This window comes from Lissotriton helveticus, chromosome 2_1 (genome assembly GCF_964261635.1).
Source record: "Lissotriton helveticus chromosome 2_1, aLisHel1.1, whole genome shotgun sequence".
NCBI classification, from domain to species: Eukaryota; Metazoa; Chordata; class Amphibia; order Caudata; family Salamandridae; genus Lissotriton; species Lissotriton helveticus.
This window is the reverse complement of record NC_136059.1, coordinates 1,911,102,733-1,911,115,387: the sequence shown is the minus strand read 5'-3', so window position 1 is coordinate 1,911,115,387 and position 12,655 is coordinate 1,911,102,733. Positions and strand designations below refer to the sequence as shown.

The window sequence follows — 12,655 nt, the reverse complement described above, 5'->3', positions numbered from 1 at the left end:
ACTCATCAATATTGTGGCCACTTGTGGTGGCACTTGAAGTAAAGTTACAAGATGAGTCCATACCACAAGGGACAACATTTTCCACTCACATTAAGGTACTTCCTACGGTCACCTTTATAGGGCACCAAGCCTAGTCAGAACAGCCGGAAGCCCTGCGACTGAGCACGCCTGCTCACAGAATTAAGTTCAAAATTCTGTAAAGTGTTTTGAACCTCCCAATATAAAAGTCAACACCCTTGAGGGGAGATTGGAGGGGTGGGACATTGAGTCGTGGACAATGGCCCTTTGTAGTCTCCTTTGTTTCTTGTTTTCAAAAAAGTTCCAATCCTAAACATTAGTTATAAGAATAATAGACATATGCATGTCAGAGTCAAATTCAAGATTCCAGGGTACCAATCATGCAAGTCAAGGCTCAACTTAAGATAAGTGCAGAAACACCAACTGGCTTCTTCAAATGTAACCCAATCTTCCAGAATTGATTGCAAATGGTGGCTGCCTCTGTTTTCCAAACTGAAGGTGTAATTGTAATTGGGTATTTATAGAGCGCGCGGCTACTCCATAGAGTGTCCCGGCGCTAAAAGACCCAAAGTAACAGGCAGAGAGGACACAAGCTGTCTCAGCCACTAATTACTAAACAGCCAGGTCTTCAATTTGCTCCTGAACTCCCCTAAACTGCTTGTCTGTCTGAGAGCCATAGGGAGATCATTCCAGAGACGAGGGGCTAGCACTTGAAACGAGCGTCCACCTCTCCGTGAATGAAGGAATTTAGGGATGGTCATGTGGGCGTGTGCAGAAGGTTAGAGGTGCCTCTTGGTATGGATTTCCCTACTTGTTCGGTCCAGGTAGTTTTCATTTTCCTTTAGTTGAGATAAACATGCCCCCTCAGCTCATTATTCTCATGGTCATAGCAGAGAGAAAAAAAACAATACCTATAAGGATCAAAGTTCTCAGTGTAGGACCATTTCTCCTCGGATGCAACGCAGTCACTACAGATGGAATGCAATGAGGTAAATGTTCGCTAGACTCGCTCTATAGCCTGTCCTTGAGATATAATTCTCATATGACTCACAGGGATATCGCCTATCTGAAAATGTTCTACTTTCTATTCTTTGTGGCGCTCCTGCACCATCTACCATTGTGACGCCCTTGCAATCCTTTTTCCTGCAAAGAAAACAGTGTCAGTGGCACACATTTATTTCAAGTCGAGGAGAAACTACATCATTTGTCCTTGAAACTTAAATGTTACTTAGTGAGTTGTTTGTGACAGAACTGTTGTCCTTTCAAAGAAGGTTCCCTACCTGCTAACAAGGTCATAGGGCTGGTGTAAAAATATCGTCTCCTGCAGAAAGGAATTTCCAAGCGAGAGAACCATTGTGTCCAAATGATGAATACATATCTATATTTGTCCTTGACGTTAAGGTGATGGTCTGCGGTTGGGTGTGATCCTGTGATTTTACATGAGTGACTGGTTAATATAGATGGGCATTTTCTACCTAAAACCCTCTAGTGTCACTGAGTGAGCCAAACACCACTGTGATAAGCTGATGATGAAAACATGGCTATAACAAGTGTTGATGGTAGTGGATGATGCATTAATCAATCACAACATGGCAAAGGAAGTCCTTCCATGATGAGATATTTTAGGTTGACCCTATCAGACAACAAAACTGTCTGGTGCCAAAAGACATGTTGTCCCTTACAATGGGCTTAAAGCCCACCCATTGCTTTTCATTGGTTGGCATTATTGTCACTCTCATTTACTTGCTTCTTATTTGATGGCTTGACTTGTCCATCTTGTGTCCAGCCGCGGCCGGCAGTGGGAGTACCTGCAGGGCGGTGACGTGTGGAGGGGGATGGGCAGGGTGGGGGGGTAGTAATGTATGGATTACGGAGCTTCCCAGGTAAGTAAACATTGAAATAAATAAAACGAATTTCGTTGAGTGCACTGCATCCCCAAATGCGATGCAGTGCGCGCAATGAAATTCGTTTTATTTATTTAAATGTTTACTTACCTGTAAAACTCCGTAATCCATACATTACTACCCCCCACCCTGCCCCTCCCCACGTCACCGCCCTGCAGGTACTCTCACTGCCAGCCATGGCTGCTTGTGTCTGCCCCTTCCCTAGAGCATAGCCTCTTTATTTGTGTCTTTCCCCTGCTCACTTTTACAGAACTACTTTTCTCTTTTTGTTTGAGCACTCCAAGGGAGTGGATGTGTTTTCCGTCTGCCTCTCTCGTGTGCATCTCTCCATGCACCTGTGCTTGTGTTACTGTCCTTCTCCTGTGACTTTGCTTCCTGCCTATGTGCTTCTCTCCACTGCGCTCCATGTTGCTCTCGGATGTCTGTGTACTTGTCCCCTTACCACCATGTTGCTTCTACCACCATCCGTGTTACTTCCACACCCTGACCCCTGACCCTGCACTCTGTGTTGCTTCCTCCTCCACATTATTCTTTCTCACCAATGAGTTTTTCTCCCCGTGCGCCATGCTGCTCTCTCTCACCTGTGTGCTTCTACCCCGCCCCATGTTGCTTTCCCTACCCTCCATGTTGATACCCACCACCTGCACCCTCCATGTTACTTCCACCCCCGCTTTTGAAAACAAAAGAAAAAACGCTTTTGTGCTACTATGTTTTCTTTTATTTACTGGTTCATCTTATCAGTAAAAAAAAAAAAAAATAAAGGCACCTGCGTCATTTTGTAGGTGCATGCATACGTGGTGATGCATGTGCCCGCCTACAAAATTACGCAGCTTCTAAACAGCGCCTCTTTTTTTCTCTTTTGGCAGGCTACACTGCATTGAGGATGCTGTACAGTTTCTCTAAAAACCATTGGCGAAGCCAATAGGTCTCAAAGGCGAGACCTATTGGCTTGGCCAATGCATGTTCTTTAAATGTGGCAGACATGTAGTATCCTTTCTATAATTGAATACAGCTTGGTGTACTCAAGATAGTCCTTGAGATTGACCTGAAGTCAGTCAATGTAGGATATCTCTAGCAGTAGTAGTGTAATTGAAAATGCGTTTCGTACTACAATGGGGTATCAAAACACATTTTTGGATGCTTAGCATTTTTTACCCTAGGAGAATGCTAAGTTGGAAAACTGTTGAATGGCAATGCTGCCTATGTTGGAAGCATTTTAGTGTTGACTGTGAGCAAGCATAGTGGTACTCTTATGCTGTCTTAGATTGCTGCACTTATGCATGTAATGTTGAGAAGAGTCGTGAGATACAGGACTCATGCCCCTTACATTGATTTATCATTGTCCCTGGTTGAGTGGGTCTTTGTAAAATCCATCCAGAGGTAACCCAAAGTGGTTGTACCTTTTAAGACTTAGTACCTATTTATTATTTAAATCAAAGTGTTTCCTAGTAAAACATAAAATTAATTGACAGCCACACTTTAACGAGGAGCTGTTTTTATCTGAAATAAATTAGCAGCAGCCCCACTGTCTGTATACAAAATATATCCAACAGTTTGCATCTGGGGGCAAGTTCTGGGGGCTAAAATTGGTATGAGTGGGTGCCATTTATTGTGAGATATTTTGTTATTATGGGGCTAGTAGGAAAGCTCAGTAAATTAATGGGGCGGAAGGTCATTTTGACCGCGCACTATTGATGCAGTGGCCAACACAGGCCTGAAATATTGGGAAAACAAAAAGCTTTATTTAGGAGTATTGGACCCACTAAACATCAACTAAAAAAGCAGAACAAGATTTTTATGTTGTTGAACATTGGAGACAATACATCAATTACATGAAAATATCATGTGACTGAGCCCTGAAGAAGTTCCGCAAAGGGACGAAACGTGTTGGCTACACCGTGAAGAGAAAAAAAGAATAAAAGATTATCAAAAAAATTGAACACATGTTTCCATGAAATTTTTTGGATTTCATTTGATGAGAACACACTTAGCAAATCTATTCATGTTTGCAAATAAGTGTGTGCTGATCATCTTTTTGTAAATGTTATATGAATTCATTCACTATTTGGGAATCAGGAGGTCTTTTTTCCCGTGATCGTTGCACCACACATAACAGGATTCCACTAATATAACAACATGAGGTATTGTGTCTAAGGCCTCCTAGTAAATCTCTGGCTTTATCAGCATTGCATAACTCACTGGACTTCTCTGGCTCCTAAGCAGGCAAAATGTCCTTACACACTTCCTTCAAATAGCAAAATATATGAAGGAGTTGATGCAAAAACACTGATTCCTCCTTGTAATTCCCTGTTTCTAAGGGGCATCTTGAAATAGCCTGTATTCCGGCAACCTGGAAATTCCGATTACTTCAGTGTGCATTCCTTTAGCACGCAAGTCATTACAACTACTTGCTGTAGGGAACGCATTTTTGAACGGTGTAAAATCTTCCTACTGTTACACAGACTGGAGTTGGAATAGTAAATTATTCTATTCCAAAGTCCAGCACTTCCCTAAAGCAAATCGTTGTAACGACTTGTATGAAAAAAGAACGCTTGGTAATAACTCATTTGATGTATTGCCTGTATTGTAAAGGTAAGTGTGGAAAAGACATGAGTGGTTCTGCCATACAACCACCTATTAATTTTAGGGTACTATCTTATAGAGCTGGTGATGGGCATAGTGATACACAATACTAAAAGAGATTTTAGGTGTTGTGGTGAAACAATTTTAATTTAATGGTAATTACTTTGTAGGAAACTTGCATATTCTTTACTTTTTATTCCTAATGCATTCTGAATATTCTGCTCTTGATGCCTATGTCTCTTAGAGGAGACCACTCCTCTGTGAAGGATGTGCAACAGGTATCATGAATGAAAATATTTAGCAGTGTTATCCTAAGAGAAGGGACATGCACATGAGGAATAGTAAACATGAGTTGTATCTGTAATAAGATTTTCTTGCCAATAATTGTTCTGGTAAATATTCTCAAAGTACTTCATTTTGATATTGCACAGATTTACAATAATTTGCCTTTGAAGAGATGCTTGCATTGCATTATGCATTGCTCTAAAAGGGAGTTCTGCTGCTCATGATACAATTAAATGTTTAAGAAAAGTGCCCAATTCCTGAATATTTGTATGTTCTCTGTTTCAGTTCTCGTAAAAATATATGCTTCCAAAAGCTAATCATTCCTTTTTTGGGCCTTTTCAATTCTAGTATTGGAAAATGAGTTTTCTGGTGATTATGGATAACCTGAGAGCCGGAGAGCTGTAGAAGCAGCTGTAAATAGGAAGCATAATTAGAAATATAAAGCCGCATGATTAAAGTAGCTATCTCCTGCCCGCTTGCGTCATTCGTAATCATAACTTGTTAAATGTTATCACCAGTCGGTGGCTAAAGGTTGTTCATTCTCCAAAGGATGGTCAGCTTGGAACATATCGCTATGTATTTACACTATGAGTCATTTCTACTCAAGGGGCTGTTCGTACTTTGTGAGGAAATGCAACCTAAAGATAAGAAGCGTCTATAACTAGATGCAATTGTATTGCCTCTGAGAGACCAGCTGCAAGCTAATGACCAGAAGAATTTACTCATTTCTAATACTCTCTCATAACATATTATTGACTGTCCAGAATACCTCTATGGGGTCTGTCTAACTGCCTCATGTAGCCTATAAAAAATCTAGTAACCCACTAATCCGAAGCTAGCAAAACGTCTTGCGAAGCACATGAATTGGGGACTGCAATCAATAAACTTGAATAAAATTTATATGCTTGAGTAATTACAGAGGCACGAAAGTTACAAGCTCAGTGCCAGACAGCAGAGATATATAACACTTTCAGGCTATTGACAACAGAACTATCTTCCAGGCCACACACCTTTGACAATCTATGGCCTTAAACTGGAGCGCTGTCACATGGTTTACAATACTCTGTTACCATGAATGATAAGATTTAGGGCCTGATTTAAATCTTCACGGTCTTACCTTCATCCTGCCATGGCTGTGGTCCCAAGTACCCTCCAGAGTTCATGGCATTTTGCCTATCGTATTTAGATGCATGCAGGCTGACTTGCCGTCCACCTCGACAGAATGCGGCGGCTCATCGCTGCCGACGCATAAGACTCAAATGTTGGTGAATAGTACTCTGTCACCATTAGGGCTACATGTTCCCACAGAGCCTATTAAGATTTCACAGTTGTGCTGGCGGTCCCCTAGTGGCAGTACCCTGATGGAGGGAATCTGTTGCAGTGCGCGCTGAACAATGCACCATCACTGTGGCCATTGGATGGATGATAGTTTAACACACCAAATATACATTGGCCACATGGAAACACCTGCATACCACATTATAAAACACACTCCCTTTCAGACCAAGATCCTTTGCCATTGCACTGCACCACAGCATTTTCTACCAGAACGTTTGCCAATTAAGTGAGGTTAGTTTCTTGCTGTTCCCTGTTTTTTGTACCTTCATTTCTTTTCAGTTAATTTCCTGTGGTCAATTCTATTTTTATTTCTCATATTTCTTTGCACAATGCTAGACCACACAAAAACGTGTTTTACTGAGGGAAAATTGTCAGTCATGGTGGATGAAATCATAAGAATAGAGCCACAATTGTTTGTAGCCCAAGTCCAAAATACACCCGTCTCAGAAAAGGCAAATGTTGGTCAGAATAGTCGACAGAGTAAATGCTGTTGCAAACAACCTGTGCACATAGGAGGAAATTAGTAAGAGGTGAAATGACATGCAGGGGAGGATGCATTCCCTGGCCTCCAGGCATCACCAGGAGGCCGAGCAGACTGGTGGTAGTTCTCCCAGGCCCCCCTAACAATTCATGCCCAGGGAGGGGAAGGTCTTTCAGATCCTACATCCTGAAGGCTTTACAGGAATACCTAGTGGAGTGGAGTCTGGCAAGTTACACTTTACAGAGTCTCACTAAACCTCAGTGTCCTGTTTGTTCTCAACTCAACTGTTGCCAATGTACTGCACATATTTTTCTAACATAGAAACCTCAAAGTATCAGATAATTTGGATTGTTTGTGTGAATGTATTGTGTTGCATCTAAGATTACAATTGCCAATCTCCATTACTTATCACATGATGGTATGGTGCCTGTAAGTGTTACAACACCAAATAAGCCATTACCATAGGTGCGTTATATTTTAAGGGTCTGTACTATTTAAACTTTATATTTATCATAGGCATGTTTCACTAGCCCTTTTGCAAGTGTTGGTAAATGTGAAATGACTACAACTACCACAATGCTCTGTTTCTGTTGTCTCAAAAGAAGATTGCTATGTCATATTGCCCATTCTCTCTTGTCTAACATATTTCTACATATGCGAAAGCATCATGTAGTGAACAATCCCTAGCCAATGCTCTTCTGAAAATGCTTTGTGTTGCTTTCTGAATGTTGTACTTTTCTTCTCAACCAATTATATTGATGTCATGACTTTCACAAATCAAACTATGTTGCCCCAAAATTTGTAAGGTATGACAATTACTATGTTAAATATAAGTGGAAATAGCAAAAATGTACTATGCACTGGTCACGTGATGACAAATGCCAAACATCCACCCTAGTTGTGTAAATGTCTGTTTGGAAGTCAGCTAGGCCTTGGAATTGTCAATTACACATTTGACCTTTCCACTGTGTTGGGTTGAATGGGAGGTATACTTCCTAATCACTTCAGAAACATTTCAGGACATTCTATTACCTGCTTATTTGAAATTGTACTATTTGAAATTTGAAACAGTTAGGGTAATATATTTAATACCACTGAAAGCTATCATCATAATATTCTCTACCTTTTGTTTCTTCAATGTATCTACATTGTTTGTCTCTAAAGATTTGGATGTATACTTTTACTAATAAACATTTTCTCAATTTCTCAATAGGTCCAAACCCCAGACAAGGTGGCCAGGAAACTGCCACTGAACAGACCTCCTTTCCAGTCCTGGATCAAGTCTTCAGTGATGACAACACTGTGCATGACGATGAGGAACATGGTCCATCCGGTCAGCATGGGGAGACAGCTCCAGTGAGTCATACTGGGCCCACATAAAAATCTACCACCTCAAATGTAACACCTAACCTAAATGAAGCCTTAACTTTCTGTGATCCTACCACTGTAACACCAACGTGCGCCCCTAGTCCTGGGTAATGTTGAGACCCAGCACCACCAGCCACAGCTTACCCAGGAACCAGTGAGATGGGGCACACTGGGTCATGGGCACAAGTTTGTGGGGGTGGGGTCATGGTCAGGATACTGTGGGCCAGCATAGTAAGGCCACTGCGGTCACTCCCACCCATACCACCATCAACCAAGTTTTGGGAGCCTATCATCAGAACCAAGATGTGATGGGCCAGGTACTCACTGAGCTCCAGGAGATGAAGCAGTTGAAGAGGGAACTCAGTCATCAGATGGAGGCTCACATCTCCAAAATGGCCTTCCTGACTGGGGTGCTGCAGGACATTTACACCCATATGTGAAGGGCTTTCCTAGAACCATCTACTCCTTCCTGTGACCCTACAACATCTGGCCCAACTACAGCTGCCACAGCCACAGGAAGGGAGGCCCTGCCACCGGAACAACCACTTGCAGACGCTCCAGGCCCTGCTACTGTGGGCCCGCCCCTCCCCCCAAAAGAGGACGTACACTCATATTACCAGGAGGTGAGGATTGCAAGACCTCTTCCGCCACCAGCAAGAATCCCCAACCCTAATTTTCTCCAGTGTGTGACTACCCTTCACTCCATAGACTATTTCTGGACACATTTACCTTTCTGATGGTAGTCATATCTCGGATATTGTACTTCAAACAATTTTGGCTCTTCAACTATGGTTTCATTCACCATGACTGACTTCTTAACTTTGTGGATCACTTTCTGATTTTCCTCCTGTATAATTTCTTCATGTTTAGTTCAATAAATTCACAGCTCAAAAACTCATTGACTGGTATAGTATATCTCAAGTGTATCAATGCATTTGTTTCCTACCATCATCACTTTACTATGGCAAAAATGAAATGATGGTATAAACATATAGAATTTGCAGGTAGGTAATGTGTTTCTCAAGGTCCCAAACATGAATCCAAAACAAATTAGACCATTTAATCATCAACTACTATGTTTATTCCATTTCACCAATATTTGTCTGTCAACAGTATAACAACATAGCAATCCATGCATGACACTAATACTCTGTACCAGCTTTCACATTTCCAGATCCAGACCTTGCCAACATTGAAGAAGGTGATATATCCAAAATAAATCAGATTGAATAGGCAAATTAGCATTGACTCATGTCATCAGCTGGTGGCAGATCTTCTGGCTCACATCAGAAATCCCACATCAAAAACACCAATAACAAAAACATGGCACACTACTTTCTGAAGAAATAGGATCATTCCAGTCCACTGTTCCAGTATCTGGTGGAATGTCACAACCAAGTTTCAGTGGTGTGCCACAAGACGTGTGTCCTACAATGATGAGACACATCAACAGATACATACACTTTACACACAATGAGAATTTCTCCAATGTGAAATGAGATTAACATGATTTGGCTCCACTACCACATGTGGTTTGAGTTAATGATGGCACACATACTGCCTTAGTGTCAACGCATGACAGAGAACAAGTCCAATGTAATGTTCAAATCTTCCATTCAAACACAGTGCTAGTTCCATCGGTACAAAATGTGTATGCCAAAAGTCTGTGTCTGTCTTTCCCAGGATCGATCCATGTTTCCTTTGTACTTCAAAACAGCACCATACACCTGCAAATGTCACAACTCTGAAATGTCCAAAGAAAGATGACATGGTGAAAGAGCCTAAAACAGACCAAAACAAAAAGATTACCAATCAGATATAACATAATGGACACATCACAAAGTCAACTGTTGTAGAACACAGTTTCACAAAACAATCAGAGATAAATAATGTAACTGAGCAGAGCAATTAATGTGTTAACACTTGGATCAACAAGTATCTTTGGCCTGAATTTCCCTGAACTTGCCCTTCCTAATAAATTACCATCACATACGTCTCTCATCATCCCATCAATAGTTGGTGTAACAGTGAAAGTGATTACATGTAAAGATATACTTACACTCATGAGAAGAAGTTGTCAGTGATATCTTGATGCAAGTCACCACTATCATCTTCATTTGTCATTTCAGGATTCTCACGCAGTGGCTCTTCATGGTCTCCATCCTCTGCGATGTAAGAGATGTTCAGTTGCAGGGCGATGTTGTGGAGCATGCAGCAGGCCACAGTGATTTGGCACACCTTATTGGGTGAGTAGAGGAGGGTTCCACAAGTTTTGTCCAGACAACAAAATCTGACCTTTAGGAGCCCGAAAGCCCACTCCACTGGCTGCCGTGCTCTTCTATGGGCATTATTAAAACAGACTTACCCTGGCGTTGTTGGATTCCTCAGCAATGCCAACAGCCATGGTCGGTTGGGATAGCTCAGTCTCCTAGATGGACCACGATAAAAGTGCCCAAAAATGTAACATAGTTTCAGATTACTGAACTAGAAATTCCCCACATAATAATAAGAAAGATTATGCTGACCAACAAGCCAGGCCCTCTCAGGTTCAAGTTATGAGATTTGCAGGGGTATGGAGCTGTTACATAATACAAAGGAATCATGGGAAAAGCTGAGGAAATGTGCACACACACACTTGTGATGTTTAAATCTCATAAGCAGACAACTTGAACGTTGATTGAATGGAAGTGGTTCCGATTCCGGTAGGCCTGTTCTCTGACATGTGGTGGCACTAAGGCAATATGTGTGACATCACATTCCCTTCTCATATATGCGCTTAGATTTTGCAGCCAATGCTTCCAGGAGTGAAGTGGTAAGGGGTTGACCAGCTTTTCTGGTCAGAGCCTGCCTTGTACCTGTTGCACCGTCCTCGTACTCCGGTAGCACGAGGACGGTGCAACAGGTACAAGGCAGGCTCTGAGCGCATATATGAGAAGGGAATCCCCCCTCTCACACTTAGAGAAACACCTTAGTGAGTGTAACACATAGCCTGGATTACACTCCTTTTTAACCTGCACTACATTCTATTTTAAAAAGGTCCTGAGGCAAGCCAGATTTAGTTTAAGGCACTGGCTGAAACATGTCGACCAACTGATGGATGTAGGAGGTAGTAACTCGCCTCCCTTAAACATCCCCAAGCCTTATTTTAACCACTGACGGGGGCCCAGTTATTAAAATGTAATTTACCATCGGGTACTGGGACCCTCGCCAAGCCGTTTTAACTCACACTTCATTTTACACCTCACACTGCACTCTCAGTAAAATACCAGCTCCGCTGTAATCAGGCGTCGCAGCACACCCGGGGACACATTAGGTGTCACTGGGTGGGCCCGATGATGAAGCATGCCACCAACCAGGTTGGTGGGTGAGGGCTTCATGAACTCACCAACGAGGTGCCCATGACAAATCTAATCAGAGTCCTAAACAATATTGGTCATATCCGAACTAGCACAATACACATCAATATCATGGCTGTTGGGGGGGTATTATAACTGTACCCTAGACATCTGCCTGGATAGGTCTCACCCTCCTTTGGCGCAATCCCCCGTGCCGAAACATACAGAGCAATTTCGAAATTGGGTGACCCACTGGACACTGGTAGACGCCTAGTGAGAGAAGAACCCAAACATTAAAATATACTCCTTTTACTCCGCCCCACATAATCTACGGGTGAGGCTAGATAGATCCCTCTGCTCCACAACACTACTCCCCCAAATAAAACACACTGAATACCTGGGAAGAGTCTTATCAAACCATGACGCACACACAGTGATCCTCAGATGGAGACCACCCACCCTCCAGTAACTACATGGAAGCTGCCACGGGAGTGCCTCAATGATCAGGCGTTCTGTCACTCACATGGTGACCACATTCAGGAACACTTTGTACTAAATGCCGGCACAGCGACATCTAGATTGATAGAATGGGACGTGTTTAAGGTCGAAGCCAGGGGACACTGCATCCAACAAATAGTAGGTGTGCGAAAAATACTAGAACAATCACTGCAAAATGTGGAAACAAGATTGGCGGTTTTAACAAAAAGCATGGACAAAGGGGAAGCTACCCCAGAGCAAGTGGCAGAAGCCAAGACATATCATGCGGAGGCAATGAGTAATCTCTGCAAATATAAATTCAGGGTTTACGCCACCAGGGTGCATCGGGAGGGAAATAGGGCGGGAACACTTATGGCCTTGGTAGCTAAACAGGACACGGATATGAAACCACTCACCGAATTTATAGATATGACTGGCGCCCCTAAACAGTTACAAGTAAATATATTACACATCTTTCATGGCTATTACACAGGAATCTATCAGGCCCCGACACCGACACCACGACACGTGTTGACCTAGTTCCTCCACTTACTACCTCTGCCCAGGCAAAGATAAACCCCCGGAAGTAACCCACGCAATCAGAGCACTGGCACGACATAAAGCGCCGGGAATGGATGGCTTTCCCCTTGAATACTATAGCACCTTCTCAGTCCAGTTGACCCCACGGATTGTATCCATGTACGAAGACGCGCAGGGAATCTACCCTGGTGACATTCCTCAAGCCACATAGAGACCCCTCGCTCCCGTCCTCATATAGACCAATAACCTTGCTCAATGCAGACTGTAAAATATTAGGCAAAATATTAGCAGAGCGGTATATCCAAATTGCCCCACACTTGATCCTC

General features: G+C 42.6%; 1 protein-coding gene and 1 long non-coding RNA gene across 3 annotated transcripts in view; one reads left to right on the top strand and one right to left on the bottom strand.

The window, feature by feature from the left end:
* LOC144818937 (uncharacterized) overlaps positions 1-8,057 on the top strand; it is a 324,952-nt gene extending 316,895 nt beyond the window's left edge. For both annotated transcript variants that reach the window (XR_013607182.1, XR_013607181.1), the window contains one exon: positions 7,823-8,057. This is a non-coding gene — a long non-coding RNA (uncharacterized LOC144818937). The remainder of the gene's footprint in view (positions 1-7,822) is intronic.
* The window catches only part of TRPC3 (transient receptor potential cation channel subfamily C member 3), a 697,537-nt gene that overhangs the window by 300,579 nt on the left and 384,303 nt on the right, over positions 1-12,655 (bottom strand). The window lies entirely within an intron of this gene.